Consider the following 14,143-nt stretch of genomic DNA (forward strand, 5'->3'; position numbering starts at 1 on the left):
ATTAGGCTGTATAAAATGAAATAAATACAAAGCATTACATAGAATTAAATATTAATGAAACCAAAAAAAATCCTTATTAGGCTACAGTGCATTTTGAATTCACTTTTAGAAACATGAGTTTGGCCAGGCTTTGTTTTGAGCTATGCAAGCTCAGTTTGTTCATTTTAGCCTAGCAGATTCTCTTATATTTCCGTGCCATAATCACAGTAAAAATGTATATATTTTGTAACCACAATATCATGGAATGAAATAGAATACATTGGAAAATTATAGTTTCCCAAATGAAGATAAATGGCTTTTTCTCAAATTCCTTGATGATCAGATAGTTTGGTTGTAACTGGTTCTGTAACAACAACTTTTGCACTGTTTGAAACTTAGACTATCCTCTTTTTGATCAGCCTGCAGGTGCCCGTTCCGCCACAAGGAATCGCTAGAATGCGATGAGCCAAGTAAAGTGGTGGTGTCTGAATATTCCAATACTTTAACTTGTATGCGGTACAAATCACATTATTGTCGAAGCTGAAGAGGTTAAACCAAGTCCTCATACCTTTTAAATCGTTGATAAACTGTAAGGTCTCTTCTCAGGAGACCTCTGTGTGTTAACCTGTTTTGAGTGATATGCCCTGCAGACGCTATCAGAAGTCAGAAACAGCCTACGCTCATACTCCTCCTGTCTGGGTCCCACCTTGACTGTCTGAGGTTCTGAGAATACTATGCGACTGTAGGCCTGATTGAATCCACCACCTGTCAGAAGATGCTTAGACTTATCTGTTGTGAAATGTCAATGGGGAGGCTATATAAGTTGCAGGATGTCTTAGACACCTTTCAGAATATATATATATATGCCATTTAGCAGACGCTTTTATCCAAAGCGACTTACAGTCATGCGTGCATACATTCTACGTATGGGTGGTCCCGGGAATCGAACCCACTACCCTGGCGTTACAAGCGCCATGCTCTACCAACTGAGCTACCAGAACCTGGGGAGAGCTATCATATACTGTACTCTGTACCAACGTCGGCCTACAATTGTATTACTAAAGGAGAATCTTAATACTTAAACAAAGTATGTTTCCTTTATACTACCAATATATAAGTTTGAGAAATATATAGACCTGATCTTTTGACAAAATTGACGAACAAAGCACCTGCTCCAGAGGCCGTTTGGAACTCGGTAGTAAGTGTTGCAACTGAGGACAGACATTGTATGCGCTACGCAGTTCAGCACTCAGCAGTCCAGTTCTGTGAGCTTGTGCGGCCTACCACTTCGCGGGTGAGCCATTGTTGCTCATAGACGTTTCCACTTCACAATAACTGCACTTACAGTTGACCGGGGCAGCTCTAGCAGGGCAGACATTTGATGAACTTACTTGTTGGAAAGGTGGCATCCTATAACGGTGCCACTTTGAAAGACTCTGAGCTTCTGTAAGGCCATTCTACTGCCATTGTTTGTCTATTGAGATTGCGTGTCTGTGTGCTCAATCTTATACACCTGTCAGCAACGGGTGTGGCTGAAATAGCCAACTCCACCAATTTGAAGGGGTGTCCACACCCTTTTGTTTATATATTGTAGCTACTGTAATACGTTAAATTAGTGTGCATATGGGTGGAATAGGCATTGTGGTGCTCATGTGAATTTCCTTGCTTTTTCGGCTTCAGACCAATGCCTTTTCTCACTTAAAACATTTTTTTTTTTTCATTCCAACGGGCTTTACACCGGAAAGTGATTATGCTACGTTATTATACGTTATAATACAGCTTAGCACATGCTCCCCCTGTGAACTCTGACAATGCCATGCGTTTAATTTATTGATAAGATCCCAGCTCATAACCAAAATGATCATTGCTCAAAGCAGACTGTCGAGAGCAAGGAAACAAATGAAAAAAAGACTGAAGAAAATATTTACTGTGTATCCACACAATGTATGGATGAGCTGTTCTCAATGGAAGGGTTTGCCTAGGCGAGGTGTGAATATATCATAGACATCCACCTCGGTGGTAATGACTTGGGACACACAAATGGGACAGCCCTGGTGCATCAGATGCGAGCTGATTTGAAAGTAGCCATTCGAATGTTCCCTAGGACAAAGGTAGTATACTCTGACACCAAAGAGTGGAGGAGTTGGATATTCCAGTAGGAGGAGGACATCAAGCACATAGAGATGGCCCAGTGCGCTGTCAACTAGCTGGTGTTTGCAATTCTCTGTGACAGGCCCATGCCCACAATCAGCCTCTCTGTCATAAAGCACTGGGTCCCTGGGCGGTACCGTAGGGATGGCATGCATTTCACGAATGAGGGCAACGACCTCTTTCTTCACAGTCTGAGAGCTGGGCCCTTATCCACAAAGCGTCTCAGAGTAGACGATTGGTCATAAGTGCTGAGCATAGAGACAATTTACTTGTACTCTTATGGGTAAAAAAATAAAAACATGACTCTTTAACCATAAGAGTCACACATAGTCTACATACATTTAGGACACCTCATGAGCTGTCCTAACCAGTTAAGACACCAGCAGGTGTCCTGCACCATAGACAGGCAATTGCTTTGGAGATATTTTTATTTGATCAACCCATAAATAATCTAGACCGACATGCAAAGGTATCTCTTGCGCTTTTGACAATGATTTCACATGTGGCCTAATTCACATGATATATGCCTAAATGCTAATAAATAATCACTTTTTTCTTTCAATTATTTCATGCAGAATATCACAATTTAAAGTGTTTAACTGTGTTTGGTAAAAATGACAGACCTTTCAAACTCTTTATGCAACATTATTGGCAAGTAAGTACTGTCCCAAAGCGATTTAGAGTTGTTTAACGGGAGTGACGACTGTGTAGATATAATGGTAATATGATAAAAATTCTGCTTTTAAACCATTATACTGTATGATTCAGTGCAAAATGCTTATAACACTGGAATTGGTAAAAAAAAAAAAAGGTTATTCATGCCAACATATTAGGCAATAATTAATAGTAGGAAACTGATCGTGTCTGGTGAAAATTTATATCAAACGTTTTACCATTGCAACATTTGATGTACAGTCACATCCACTGTAATTGTCTGAAGCGTGTTATACATCTCACAGCTGGCTATGTCTCATTGCGATTGGTTTATATTTCCTCCCAACTGGTGGTAGGATCCCTGTCGAAGTCAAACCCTGCTCCCATTGGCAAGTAAGAGGACCTAGGTGGCGCCAGAAACTACCTCCGTCCACCAATACCCCCCCCCCCCGCTCTCTAGTACTCCCACACCTACCCGGCTACTTCCATCTGGTATGTGTGCGCCCGCTTGGCACTGGGTGAATATGGGAGGGGGGGGGGCAGATTGTTCGACGTCTATGACCACGCTGTTATACATCACTGCAACGAGCCCATCACATTGATGAGAAGTGGGACTTGAAGTCCAGAGATGACTGGTGGCACCTGAAGTGGGGAGGAGAGGTACATTGAGTGGGTGGGGGACAGCAGTAAGGTAAGCGCCTTCTGGTATCCATGACTGTGATCGATTGAACTGCATTTCCCCCTGGAGATCATAAGCAGGGCCATTATCTGCATTGTGTATTCCCATGCAATTTCAAGATCATTTGTTATCGTTTAAATTATACAAAAATGGCCACCTCATATAAAACAATTAATCTCAAATCCAAAATGCTGGTGTATAAAGCCAAATTAAAAGGTGCTATTCACTGTCCAAATAAAGACGCAGCGGAGTGTACTTATAGTCTATGTCTAGAAAGAGCGAAGTACAGGAGATGTGTCCCTCTAGCACAGTCTTGTGGGAAATGCCAGTCGGAGACCGTTGCCAAGGTCCCTGTGCTGTATAGGCCTAGCTGTCCTATGATCAAACCCAGATGCATAGTGTCAAGCTAGAGTGCCTCTGATAGGACAGACATTTGATGAGGGACATGGCAGCGCTGCCTCATGCTAATGAATTAAGATGGTGTGTGCTGCACATCACACATAAAGTGAACAAAAACATGAACGCAACAGTGTTGATCCCATGTTTCATGAGCAGAAATAAAAGATTCCAGAAATATTCCATAAGCACAAAAAGCTTATTTCTCCCAAATGTTGTGCACAAATGTGTTTACATCCCTGTTAGTGAGCATTTCTCCTTTGCCAAGATAATCCATCCACCTGTCAGGTGTGGCATATCAAGAATATGATTAAACAGCATGATCATTACACAGGAGGACCTGGGGACAATAAAAGGCCTATTTAAAATGTGCAGTTTTGTCACACAACACAATGCCACAGATGTTTTGAGGGAGCATGCAAAAATAGCGTGATGAGATCCTGAGGCACATTGTGAGGCACATTTTTTTGTTGCTGTTGTTATCTGTGACCAACAGATGCGTATCTGTATTTCCAGTTATCTGTAATCCGTAGATTAGGGCCTAATTAATTTATTTCACTTGACTGATTTAATCATATGAACTGTAGCTCAGTAAAATCGATGAAATTGTTGCATGTTGCGTTTATATTTTTGTTCAGTATACATACTGTACAGTATTTACCACACTAACCCCAATGAGGCTACAGTATGGCCACCAAAGTAGGTTTCCAGGGATAACATTTTTGTTTCACAAAAGTACAAGTTTCATGGGATTCGATTTTTGTTTATATTACGCATCAGTAAGTTCCATCGCATGATGCCATCCAACATCATTCTGTACTGTTTATTCACTTGAGCATGATGGTTCTGTGACCTCATTAGAGGTCATAGTTGTTCTGTTGAGTAACAAAAACTGCACAAGACAACACAATTTAAGGTAGGCGTAAGTCAATAGACAATGACTGGGAGAGATGCTTTCAATTGAAAATAATGATCCTTCACCACTCCCTGAGCATGGCATTCCTTGTCGGATTGAACATCCAGTAGTAGAATTGTGACTTTAGAGATATCTACAGTCTGTTGAATCAGTACCCAGACAGTGCAACAACACACTGGGGAATCTCAGTTCTGTTTAGGCGTGTCAGCCAAACAGCCTGGCATCCGTATTCCCATGTGCCTCAGCAGCTAATGCATCCAAGCGCCAGTTGTTCGGTTCCCACTGAGGTCCATGGGGCCTCCTGTGGATTCTCCTAGGGATCCTCAACAACAAAGTACAAACAGACTTTTAGAGCAGAAACTTAGAGAACAGAGTACAGACGGAATAACATAGTCATTTTTTATTAAAAGAGGGTGGGGAGAAGAGAATTGTGTTTTTAGGCAGCTGAGAGCAAGAACAGCTTCGTGGTTGTTAACAGATGCAGCCCCCTGTCCACCTCCCGGCAGTCACACTGATGCATTAGGCACATGCACCTGGAGGATTGGACCAACATTTACACATGCTGCACAAAGACCAACACAACAAAAATGTTTTGTTTCAGCTTAGCAATAGTTATGTTCACCCACACAATCTCTATTGCTAGGTCATCAATCCCCATGGGGCTTTGAATAACAGTTTTTTTTATTTTTATTTTTTTAACATAAAATACAACAACTGACACAGATACAATCACACAGCGACTGCTCATGTATTGTCACTCATGCTGTAACGGCCATTGGTGGAAGAAGGTGAGGACCAAAGCGCATCATGGTACGTGTTCATCATTTTAATGGTAAAACTGAACACTATACAACAAGCAACAAAAGAACAACAGCTCCGTCAGGTGCAAAACACACTAAACAGAAATTAACTACCCACAACAACCCAGTGGAAAAACGCTACCTAAGTATGGTTCTCAATCAGAGACAACGATAGACAGCTGCCTCTGATTGAGAACCACACCAGGCCAAACAACAAAGAAATCCAAAACATAGAAAATGAACATAGAACGCCCACCCTAGCCACACCTTGGCCTAACCAAAATAGAGAATAAAAGACTCTCTATGGCCAGGGCGTGACACATGCTTAATGTGAAAAGGCTTTGTTGTCAAAATCCAGGATTTAGTGTTGGCTTATAATTAACATTCCCAAATTCCCAAGAGAAACTACCCCTCAAATATTTTGGGGGTTTCTTAAAGGGCCATTCCACCAAAATGGTACAACATAATATTTTGTTACTTTACCTAAGAATTTTTTGAGAAAGTTGTGTTGTTGGCAATCAGCATATCAAATATACCTTCCTTGGCAGATGTAGTGTGAGTGGATCGTTGATGGAGTGATGTGGTCATGCAAACTGCAACGCCGTCTCTATGGGTCGTTTATATTGACCTGTCTTTAGTCAAAGAGGAGAGAGTGTTGCTGTGTCGCCTGGGGCCCAACCCTGAAGGTATTGGTCTGTTTTGTCCCAACAGTAGAGGAAGAGGACAGAGCAATTCCTTCTGAGACAACACATTCCCTCTATTCAGAGAGATGCAGAGAGACCCAAGAAACGTACAAGAGGTTGACCTACAACTCAGATTAGAACAGAGCAGTACCTTCAAGCAGACTGGACCCTATTCCAACTAAACTACTGAAAGAGCTGCTTCCTGTGCTTTGCCCTCCTATGTTGAACATAATAAACGGCACTCTATCCACCGGATGTGTACCAAACTCACTAAAAGTGGCAGTAATAAAGCCTCTCTTGAAAAAGCCAAACCTTGACGTATAAAATATAAACTATAAACTATCGGCCTATATCGAATCTTCCATTCCTCTCAAAATGTTTTGAAAAAGATGTTGCGCAGCAACTCACTGCCTTCCTGAAGACAAACAACGTATACAAAACTCTTCAGTCTGGCTTTAGACCCCATCATAGCACTGAAACTGCACTTGTGAAGGTGGTAAATTCCCTTTTAATGGCGTCAGACCGAGACTCTGCATCTGTCCTCGAGCTCCTAGACCTTAGTGCTGCTTTTGATGCCATCGATCACCACATTCTTTTGGAGAGATTGGAACCCAAATTGGTCTAACCCAAATTGGTCTACACGGACAAGTTCTGGCCGGATTAGATATTATCTGTTGGACAGATATCAGTTTGTCTCTGTGGATGGTTTGTCCTCTGACAAATCAACTGTAAATGTCGGTGTTCCTCAAGGCTCAGTTTTAGGACCACTATTGTTTTCACTATATATTTTACCTCTTGGTGATGTCATTCGGAAACATAATGTTAACTTTCACTGCTATGCGGATGACACACAGCTGTACATTTCGATGAAACATGGGAAGCCCCAAAATTGCCCTCGCTGGAAGCCTGTGTTTCAGACATAAGGAAGTGGATGGCCTCAAATGTTCTACTTGTAAACTCGGACGAAACAGAGATACTTGTTCTAGGTCCCAAGAAACAAAGAGATCTTCTGTTGAATCTGACAATTCATCTTGATGGTTGTACTGTCGTCTCAAATAAAACTGTGAAGGACCTCGGCATTACTCTGGACCCTGATCTCTCTTTTGATGAAAATATCAAGACTGTTTCAAGGACAGCTTTTTCCATCTAGGTGAAACTGTCCAAAAATCCAGAAAAATGTATCCATGCTTTTGTTACTTTTATGTTAGATTACTGCAATGCACTACTTTCCCGGATAAAGCACTAAATAAACTTCAGTTAGTACTAAACATGGCTGCTAGAATCTTGACTAGAACCAAAATAATGTATCATATTACTCCAGTGCTAGCCTCTCTACGCTGTCTTCCTGTTAAGACAAGGGCTGATTTCAAGGTTTTACTGCTAACCTACAAAGCATAACATGGGCTTGCTCCTACCTATCTTTCCGATTTGGTCCTGCCGTACATACCTACACGTACGCTACGGTCACAAGATGCAGGCCTCCTAATTGTCCCTAGAATTTCTAAGCAAACAGCTAGAGGCAGGTCTTTCTCCTATAGAGCTCCATTTTTATGGAATGGTCTGCCTACCCATGTTAGAAATGCAGACTCGGTCTCAACCTTTAAGCCTTTACTGAAGACTCATCTCTTCAGTAGGTCATATGATTGAGTGTAGTCTGGCCCAGGAGTGTGAAGGTGAACGGAAGGGCACTGGAGCAACGAACCGCCCTTGCTGTCTCTGCCTGGCCGGTTCCCCTCTCTCCACTTGGATTCTCTGCCTCTAAACCTACTGCAGGGGCTGAGTCATTGGCTTACTGGTGCTCTTCCATTCCATCCCTAGGAGGGGTGCGTCGTGACGGAGATCTTTGTGGGCTATACTTGGCCTTGTCTCAAGATGGTAAGTTGGTGGTTGAAGATATCTCTCAAGTGTTGTGGGTGCTGTGCTTTGGCAAAGTGGATGGGGTTATATCCTGCCTGTTTGGCCCTGTCGGGGGATATCGTCGGACGGGGCCACAGTGTCTCCCGACCCCTCCTGTCTCAGCCTCCAATATTGATGCTGCAGTAATTTGTGTCGGGGGGCTAGGGTAACTCTGGAGTATTTCTCATTTCTTATCCGGTGTCCTGTGTGAATTTAAGAATGCTCTCTCTAATTCTCTCTTTCTTTCTATCTCTCTCTCTCACTCAGAGGACCTGAGCCTTAGGACCATGCCTCAGGACTACCTGGCCTGATGACTCCTTGCTGTCCCCAGTCAACTGTTCTGCCTGCGGCTATAGAACCCTGACCTGTTCACTGGACGTGCTACCTGTCCCAGACCTGCTGTTTTCAACTCTCTATAGACAGCAGGAGCGGGAGAGATTCTCTGAATGATTGGCTATGAAAAGCCTGACATTTACTCCTGAGGTGCTGACCTGTTGCACCCTCTACAACCACTGTGATTATTATTATTTGACCCTGCTGGTCATCTATGAATATTTGAACATCTTAGCCATGTTCTGTTATAATATCCACCCGGCACAGCCAGAAGAGGACTGGCCACCCCTCATAGCTTGGTTCCTCTCTAGGTTTCTTCCTAGGTTATGGCCTTCCTAGGCGCTGTGCTTTTACACCTGCATTGCTTGCTGTTTGGAGTTTTAGGCTGTGTTTCTGTACAGCACTTTGTGACATCAGGCTTTATAAATTAATTTGATTGATTGATTTCAGGTCATGAAGTCAATCAGTGCTGTGTATATCAGCATAGTTGAAAGTCCTTATTGGTTATATTCCTACAGACAAGTTAATATAGGCCAATCAAAGATTACATCCATGAACGATAATACAAATCTATACAACTCATGCCAATGTTGAACAATAAACAGCACTATTTAATTTTAATCAGACAAGGTTTAGCCAACATTAGGCAAATTCATACAAACCACTATCACTGTGTAACACCACCAGCCCTAGGTCGTAAGCTGAAAATAATGTTTTTCCCTTTCCATGGCTGATAACAGCACACATCAACAATGATACTGCTGAGCATGAGACGCCAGCCCATGTCTCACAACTGTCTCCTCACATCTCTCCATATGCACTTGTGATTTTTTTTTATCTCCCATCTGGACGTATGGAAGATAAACAAACCATCCTTTAATTTATTTCAACTTTAGATTTACCTCAATGTGATTTGACATGCTGTTCAAAAAGTGATGCTTGGAACATAATGTCTGCAGTGTACTACTCAAAAGAACAGCTGCAGAAACTAGAGCATTCAAAGCAATGTTTTTTAGGCCACAGAATTCAATCAAATATCTGGACGAACAAGTCTTACTGTTTCTCTGTGTATGTGTGCGTGCGTGGGTGCGTGCGTGCGTGCGTGTGTAATATACTCACATACACTACCAGTCAAAGGTTTTAGAACACCAACTCATTCTAAGGTTTTTCTTTATTTTTACTATTTTCTGAAATGTAGAATAATAGCGAAGACATCAACACTATGAAATAACACATATGGAATCATGTAGCAACCAAAAAAGTGTTAAACAAATCACAATATATTTTAGATTTTAGATTCTTCAAAGTAGCCACCCTTTGCCTTCATGACAACTTTGCACACTCTTGGCATTCCCTCAACCAGATTAATCACCTGGAATGCTTTTCAATTAACATGTGTGTATTATTAAAAGTAAATTTGTGGAATTTCTTTCCTTCTTAATGAGTCAATCAGTTGTGTTGTGAGAAGGGGGTAGGGTAGCCCTATTTGGTAGAAGACCAAGTCCATATTATGGCAAGAAGAGCTCAAATAAGCAAAGAGAAATGCCAGACTGTCATTATTTTAAGACATGGTCACACTAAAAAATGTTTTTAGTTTTTAGATTAAATCAAAATAACTTCTTTCATCTCTTCAAGTCAACTAAATTTGCAAAATGTGTTAAGTTGACTTCAACTCAACAAAAGCTATTCAAAAAAATCTATTTCAGTTAGCAAAGAACAATTTTCTCAGTCAACTTTCAAATCAGAACTAATAAGTAAAATATACTAAAACAAGATACCAGTTGTGTTAACAAAAAATGTAATGTTATATTAACTACAAGTCATAACATTGTCTTAACTTATAAAATCAAGTTGAATCAGGAATGAACTATGTGTTCCCTCAACTTTCGAATTAGATCCAATAAGTCAAATGAACTAAATGAAGACAACAGTTGTCTTGACTTTAAATGTAAAGTCAGGATAACTACAAATCTTAACTTACAAAATTAAGTTAAATCGGCTAAGATCTATGTGTTCATTTAACTTTTAAGTCAGAACCAATAATTCAAATCAGTGGTCTGTGCAACTGCCTCTGGTGCACATGTACTGTTGTGTGGGTTTGAACTTCTTAATTATTTTGTACCTATTGTTTAATAATGGAAACCATTTTTTCTTTTTGAAGAAAGGAAATTGTGGAAGATGAGGCCTGTGTGATTGACATCAAATCTAGATGGCCAGCACTGTCCACAGACAGACAAGTGTTTATCTAAAATCTGCACAAAGTCCAATAAGATTTTCTGTGTTTGTTGAAATCGATAATATACACAGTTTCTCATACTTCAGGAGCTTGTCTCCCTTCAGACCTTTGTGCATTTTGAGATGAAGGTGATTAGAGGACACAAGGAACTACAAAAGTTAATGTAATACGCTTTCAAGAAATGTATTCCTTTTAACTGTAGTGCTCTTAGGATGGGTGTAAAAACTCTGACTGTTTATACGTCACACAAATGCAGAGCTCTATACAGTGTAAACGTTTCACTCAAATTTACGGCTATTAACCAGTTGTTTTCAAAGTATTTCTGCCGTTTAGTTTCATAGCTTGACTCTGAATCCCATAAAACTTTATTTAACAATGAGCGCAGTGGCAGTCACAGGCTGTCATAGATACATTTTTAAATGATCCCAACTGAGACTTAGCTAGTTTCCTAGTTATGTATATTTTAATCACACGCTTCTGGGTTTTTCGGTGATAGTTTCAGTTTAAACTGCAAAATCAAGATATATTTCCCCCAAATCAGTATAAGTACTGTAGCTCCATTACCATGGTAACCCTTTGGTATGAAATTGGCAACAGATCATTTTAATCACTTTCCTACATGAAATGCTTATAGGGTTTTTAACAAGTGTTTTTCGAGTTTTGTAGCACTGCAATTGGCTATTTTGCTTGATGTCCTTGGTGCCCTGGATGATTGTTTTGGTGCTCTGGCAGATTAGGCACCCCCTTGAGGCAAAGTGGGGCGGCAGGGTAGCCTAGTGGTTAGAGCGTTGGACTAGTAACCGGAACATTGCAAGTTCAAACCCCTGAGCTGACAAGGTACAAATCTGTCGTTCTGCCCCTGAACAAGGCAGTTAACCCACTGTTCCTAGGCTGTCATTGTAAATAAGAGTTTGTTCTTAACTGACTTGCCTAGTTAAATAAAGGTACAAATAAAAAATAACAAAAATGAAAAAAGTGGCCTTGTGCCTAAAATTCCTTCCCTGGTATGGTATGCTCTTCAAACAGGTTGATCTGGACCGTATGAGTCTGTGGACCTAAATAATAGATTTCATGAAGCTCTGGACAGTCATCTTTCCAAGCTCCTTGAATTCTACCGGCCAAGAGTGGTGGAGGGATGGAGCTAAAACACCATTTGGACGGTCTCCGACAAAGACGTATGTTCGATTATATTTAACATTTAAGACATTTATATTATAAATTAGATTATATTGACAGTCTTCTCTGCAGTTACCTACATTTGTGTATTGTGTACAACAAAACCTTATGCTTTCTTCCAGGAGAGACATTTCCAATGAATCATGATGCACTGTAACGTTCAATGGAGTCGAGTTGAATATCCGTCGCCATCTGAAGTGAGTATAACACACAGGCCAAATCAATTGTGAACCAACTACAGTATATAAGGACAACTCTTTTAGCAATCTTTTCCATTTACTCAACCTTTCTCCCTTGCTAGACATTCAGTTAAGAATAGTGATTTAGCATGCTTTTTGTCCAGAAGAAACTACATCTTTATCTTGGACAGCAAAACAATAATCACGACCATACATTAAACACAATACTATGTTTGGCAGATAATACCTAACTACCATGTAAACAACTATTGGTAGCTGTTGTTGACAGTTGTGAAATGTAAGTATGCTCAAGTTTTAGCATATTTGAACGTATCGCACACAGAACTGCAGTGCCCTTAATGATACAGTTGATCTCAGAAGTTTACATACACTTAGGATGGAGCCATTAAAGCTTGTTTTCAACCACTCCACAAATGTCTTGTTAGCAAACTATGGTTTTGCCAAGTTGGATAGAACATCTACTTTGTGCATGACGCAAGTCATTTTTCCAACAATTGTTTACAGACAGTTTATTTCACTTAGAATTCACTGTATCACAATACCAGTGGGTATAAACACCATGGGTCCACACAGAGGTCATACCGCTAAGGAATGAGACGCGTTCTGGCTCCTAGAGATGAACGTACTTTGGAGCAAAAAGTGCAAATCATTCCCAGAACAATAGCAAAGGACCTTGTGAAGATGCTTGAGGAAACGGGTACAAAAGTATCTATATCCACAGTAAAACGAGTCCTATATGGACATAACCTGAATGTCGCTCAGCAAGGAAGAAGCCACTGCTCCAATACCGCCATAAAAAAATCCAGACTACGGTTTGCAACTGCACATGGGGACTAAAATCATACTTTCTGGAGAAATATCCTCTGGTCTGAAACAATAAAAGAACCGTTTGGCCATAATGACCATCGTTGTGTTTGGAGGAAAAAGGGGGAGGCTTGCAAGCCGAAGAACACCATCTCAACTGTGAAGCATGGGGGTGGCAGCATCATTTCGTGGGGGTGCTTTGCTGCAGGAGGGACTGGTGAACATCACAAAATAGATAACATCCTGAGACAGGAAAATTATGTGGATATATTGAAGCAACATCTCAAGACATCAATCAGGAAGTTAAAGCTTTGTCACAAATGCGTCTTCTAAGTGGACAATGACCCCAAGCAAACTTCCAAAGTTGTGGCAAAATGGCTTAAGGACAACAAAGTCAAGGTATTGGAGTGGCCATCACAAAGCCTTGACCTCAAACCTGTAGAACTATTATGGGCAGAACTGAAAAAGCGTGTGCGAGCAAAGAGGCCTACAAATCTGGCTCTGTCAGGAGGGATGGACCAAAATGTACCCAATTTATTGTGGGAAGTTTGTGGAAGGTTACCCAAAACGTTTTACCCAAATTAAACTATTTAAAGGCAATGCTACCAAATACTAATTGAGTGTATGTAAACTTCTGACCCACTGGGAGTGTGATGAAAGAAAGAAAAGCTGAAATTAATCATTCTCTATACTATTATTCTGACATTTCACATTCTTAAAATTAAGTGGGGATCCTAACTGACCTAAGACAGGGAATTTCTACCAGTAATAAATGTCAGGCATTGTGAAAAAAATAAAATGTATTTGGTTAAGGTGTATGTAAACTTCCGACTTCAACTGTATGTCAATTTCCCTACTGTTAGAAATTTAACATAATTAAAGTGGCACTGTGAGGAATTCCAAATTATATACAAAAGCTGTAAAAACAATATTTCTTGCTATTTCAAAAGTATAAAAGGCGATTTTTATAGGACAGTTAATCCCTACACCACGGCAGTGCTGATTTTGCCATTTGAACAGGAATTGCAATCAGTTTTGCTTCAACATTGTTTGTAAGTGGGCTCACTCCAGTCCGTCTTCAATATTAACTTTGCATTTTAGGCTGTTATTTTGTGTAACGAATCATTGTCCGTTTTTACGGCTTTTGTAAGCTGGCTCCTCTGTCCTCCACTCGTTACCTGTATTAATGGCACCTGGTTTGAACTTGTTATCAGTATAAAAGACACCTGTCCACAACAGT

The sequence above is a fragment of the Oncorhynchus keta genome, chromosome 12 (assembly GCF_023373465.1).
Source record: "Oncorhynchus keta strain PuntledgeMale-10-30-2019 chromosome 12, Oket_V2, whole genome shotgun sequence".
NCBI lineage: Eukaryota > Metazoa > Chordata > Actinopteri > Salmoniformes > Salmonidae > Oncorhynchus > Oncorhynchus keta.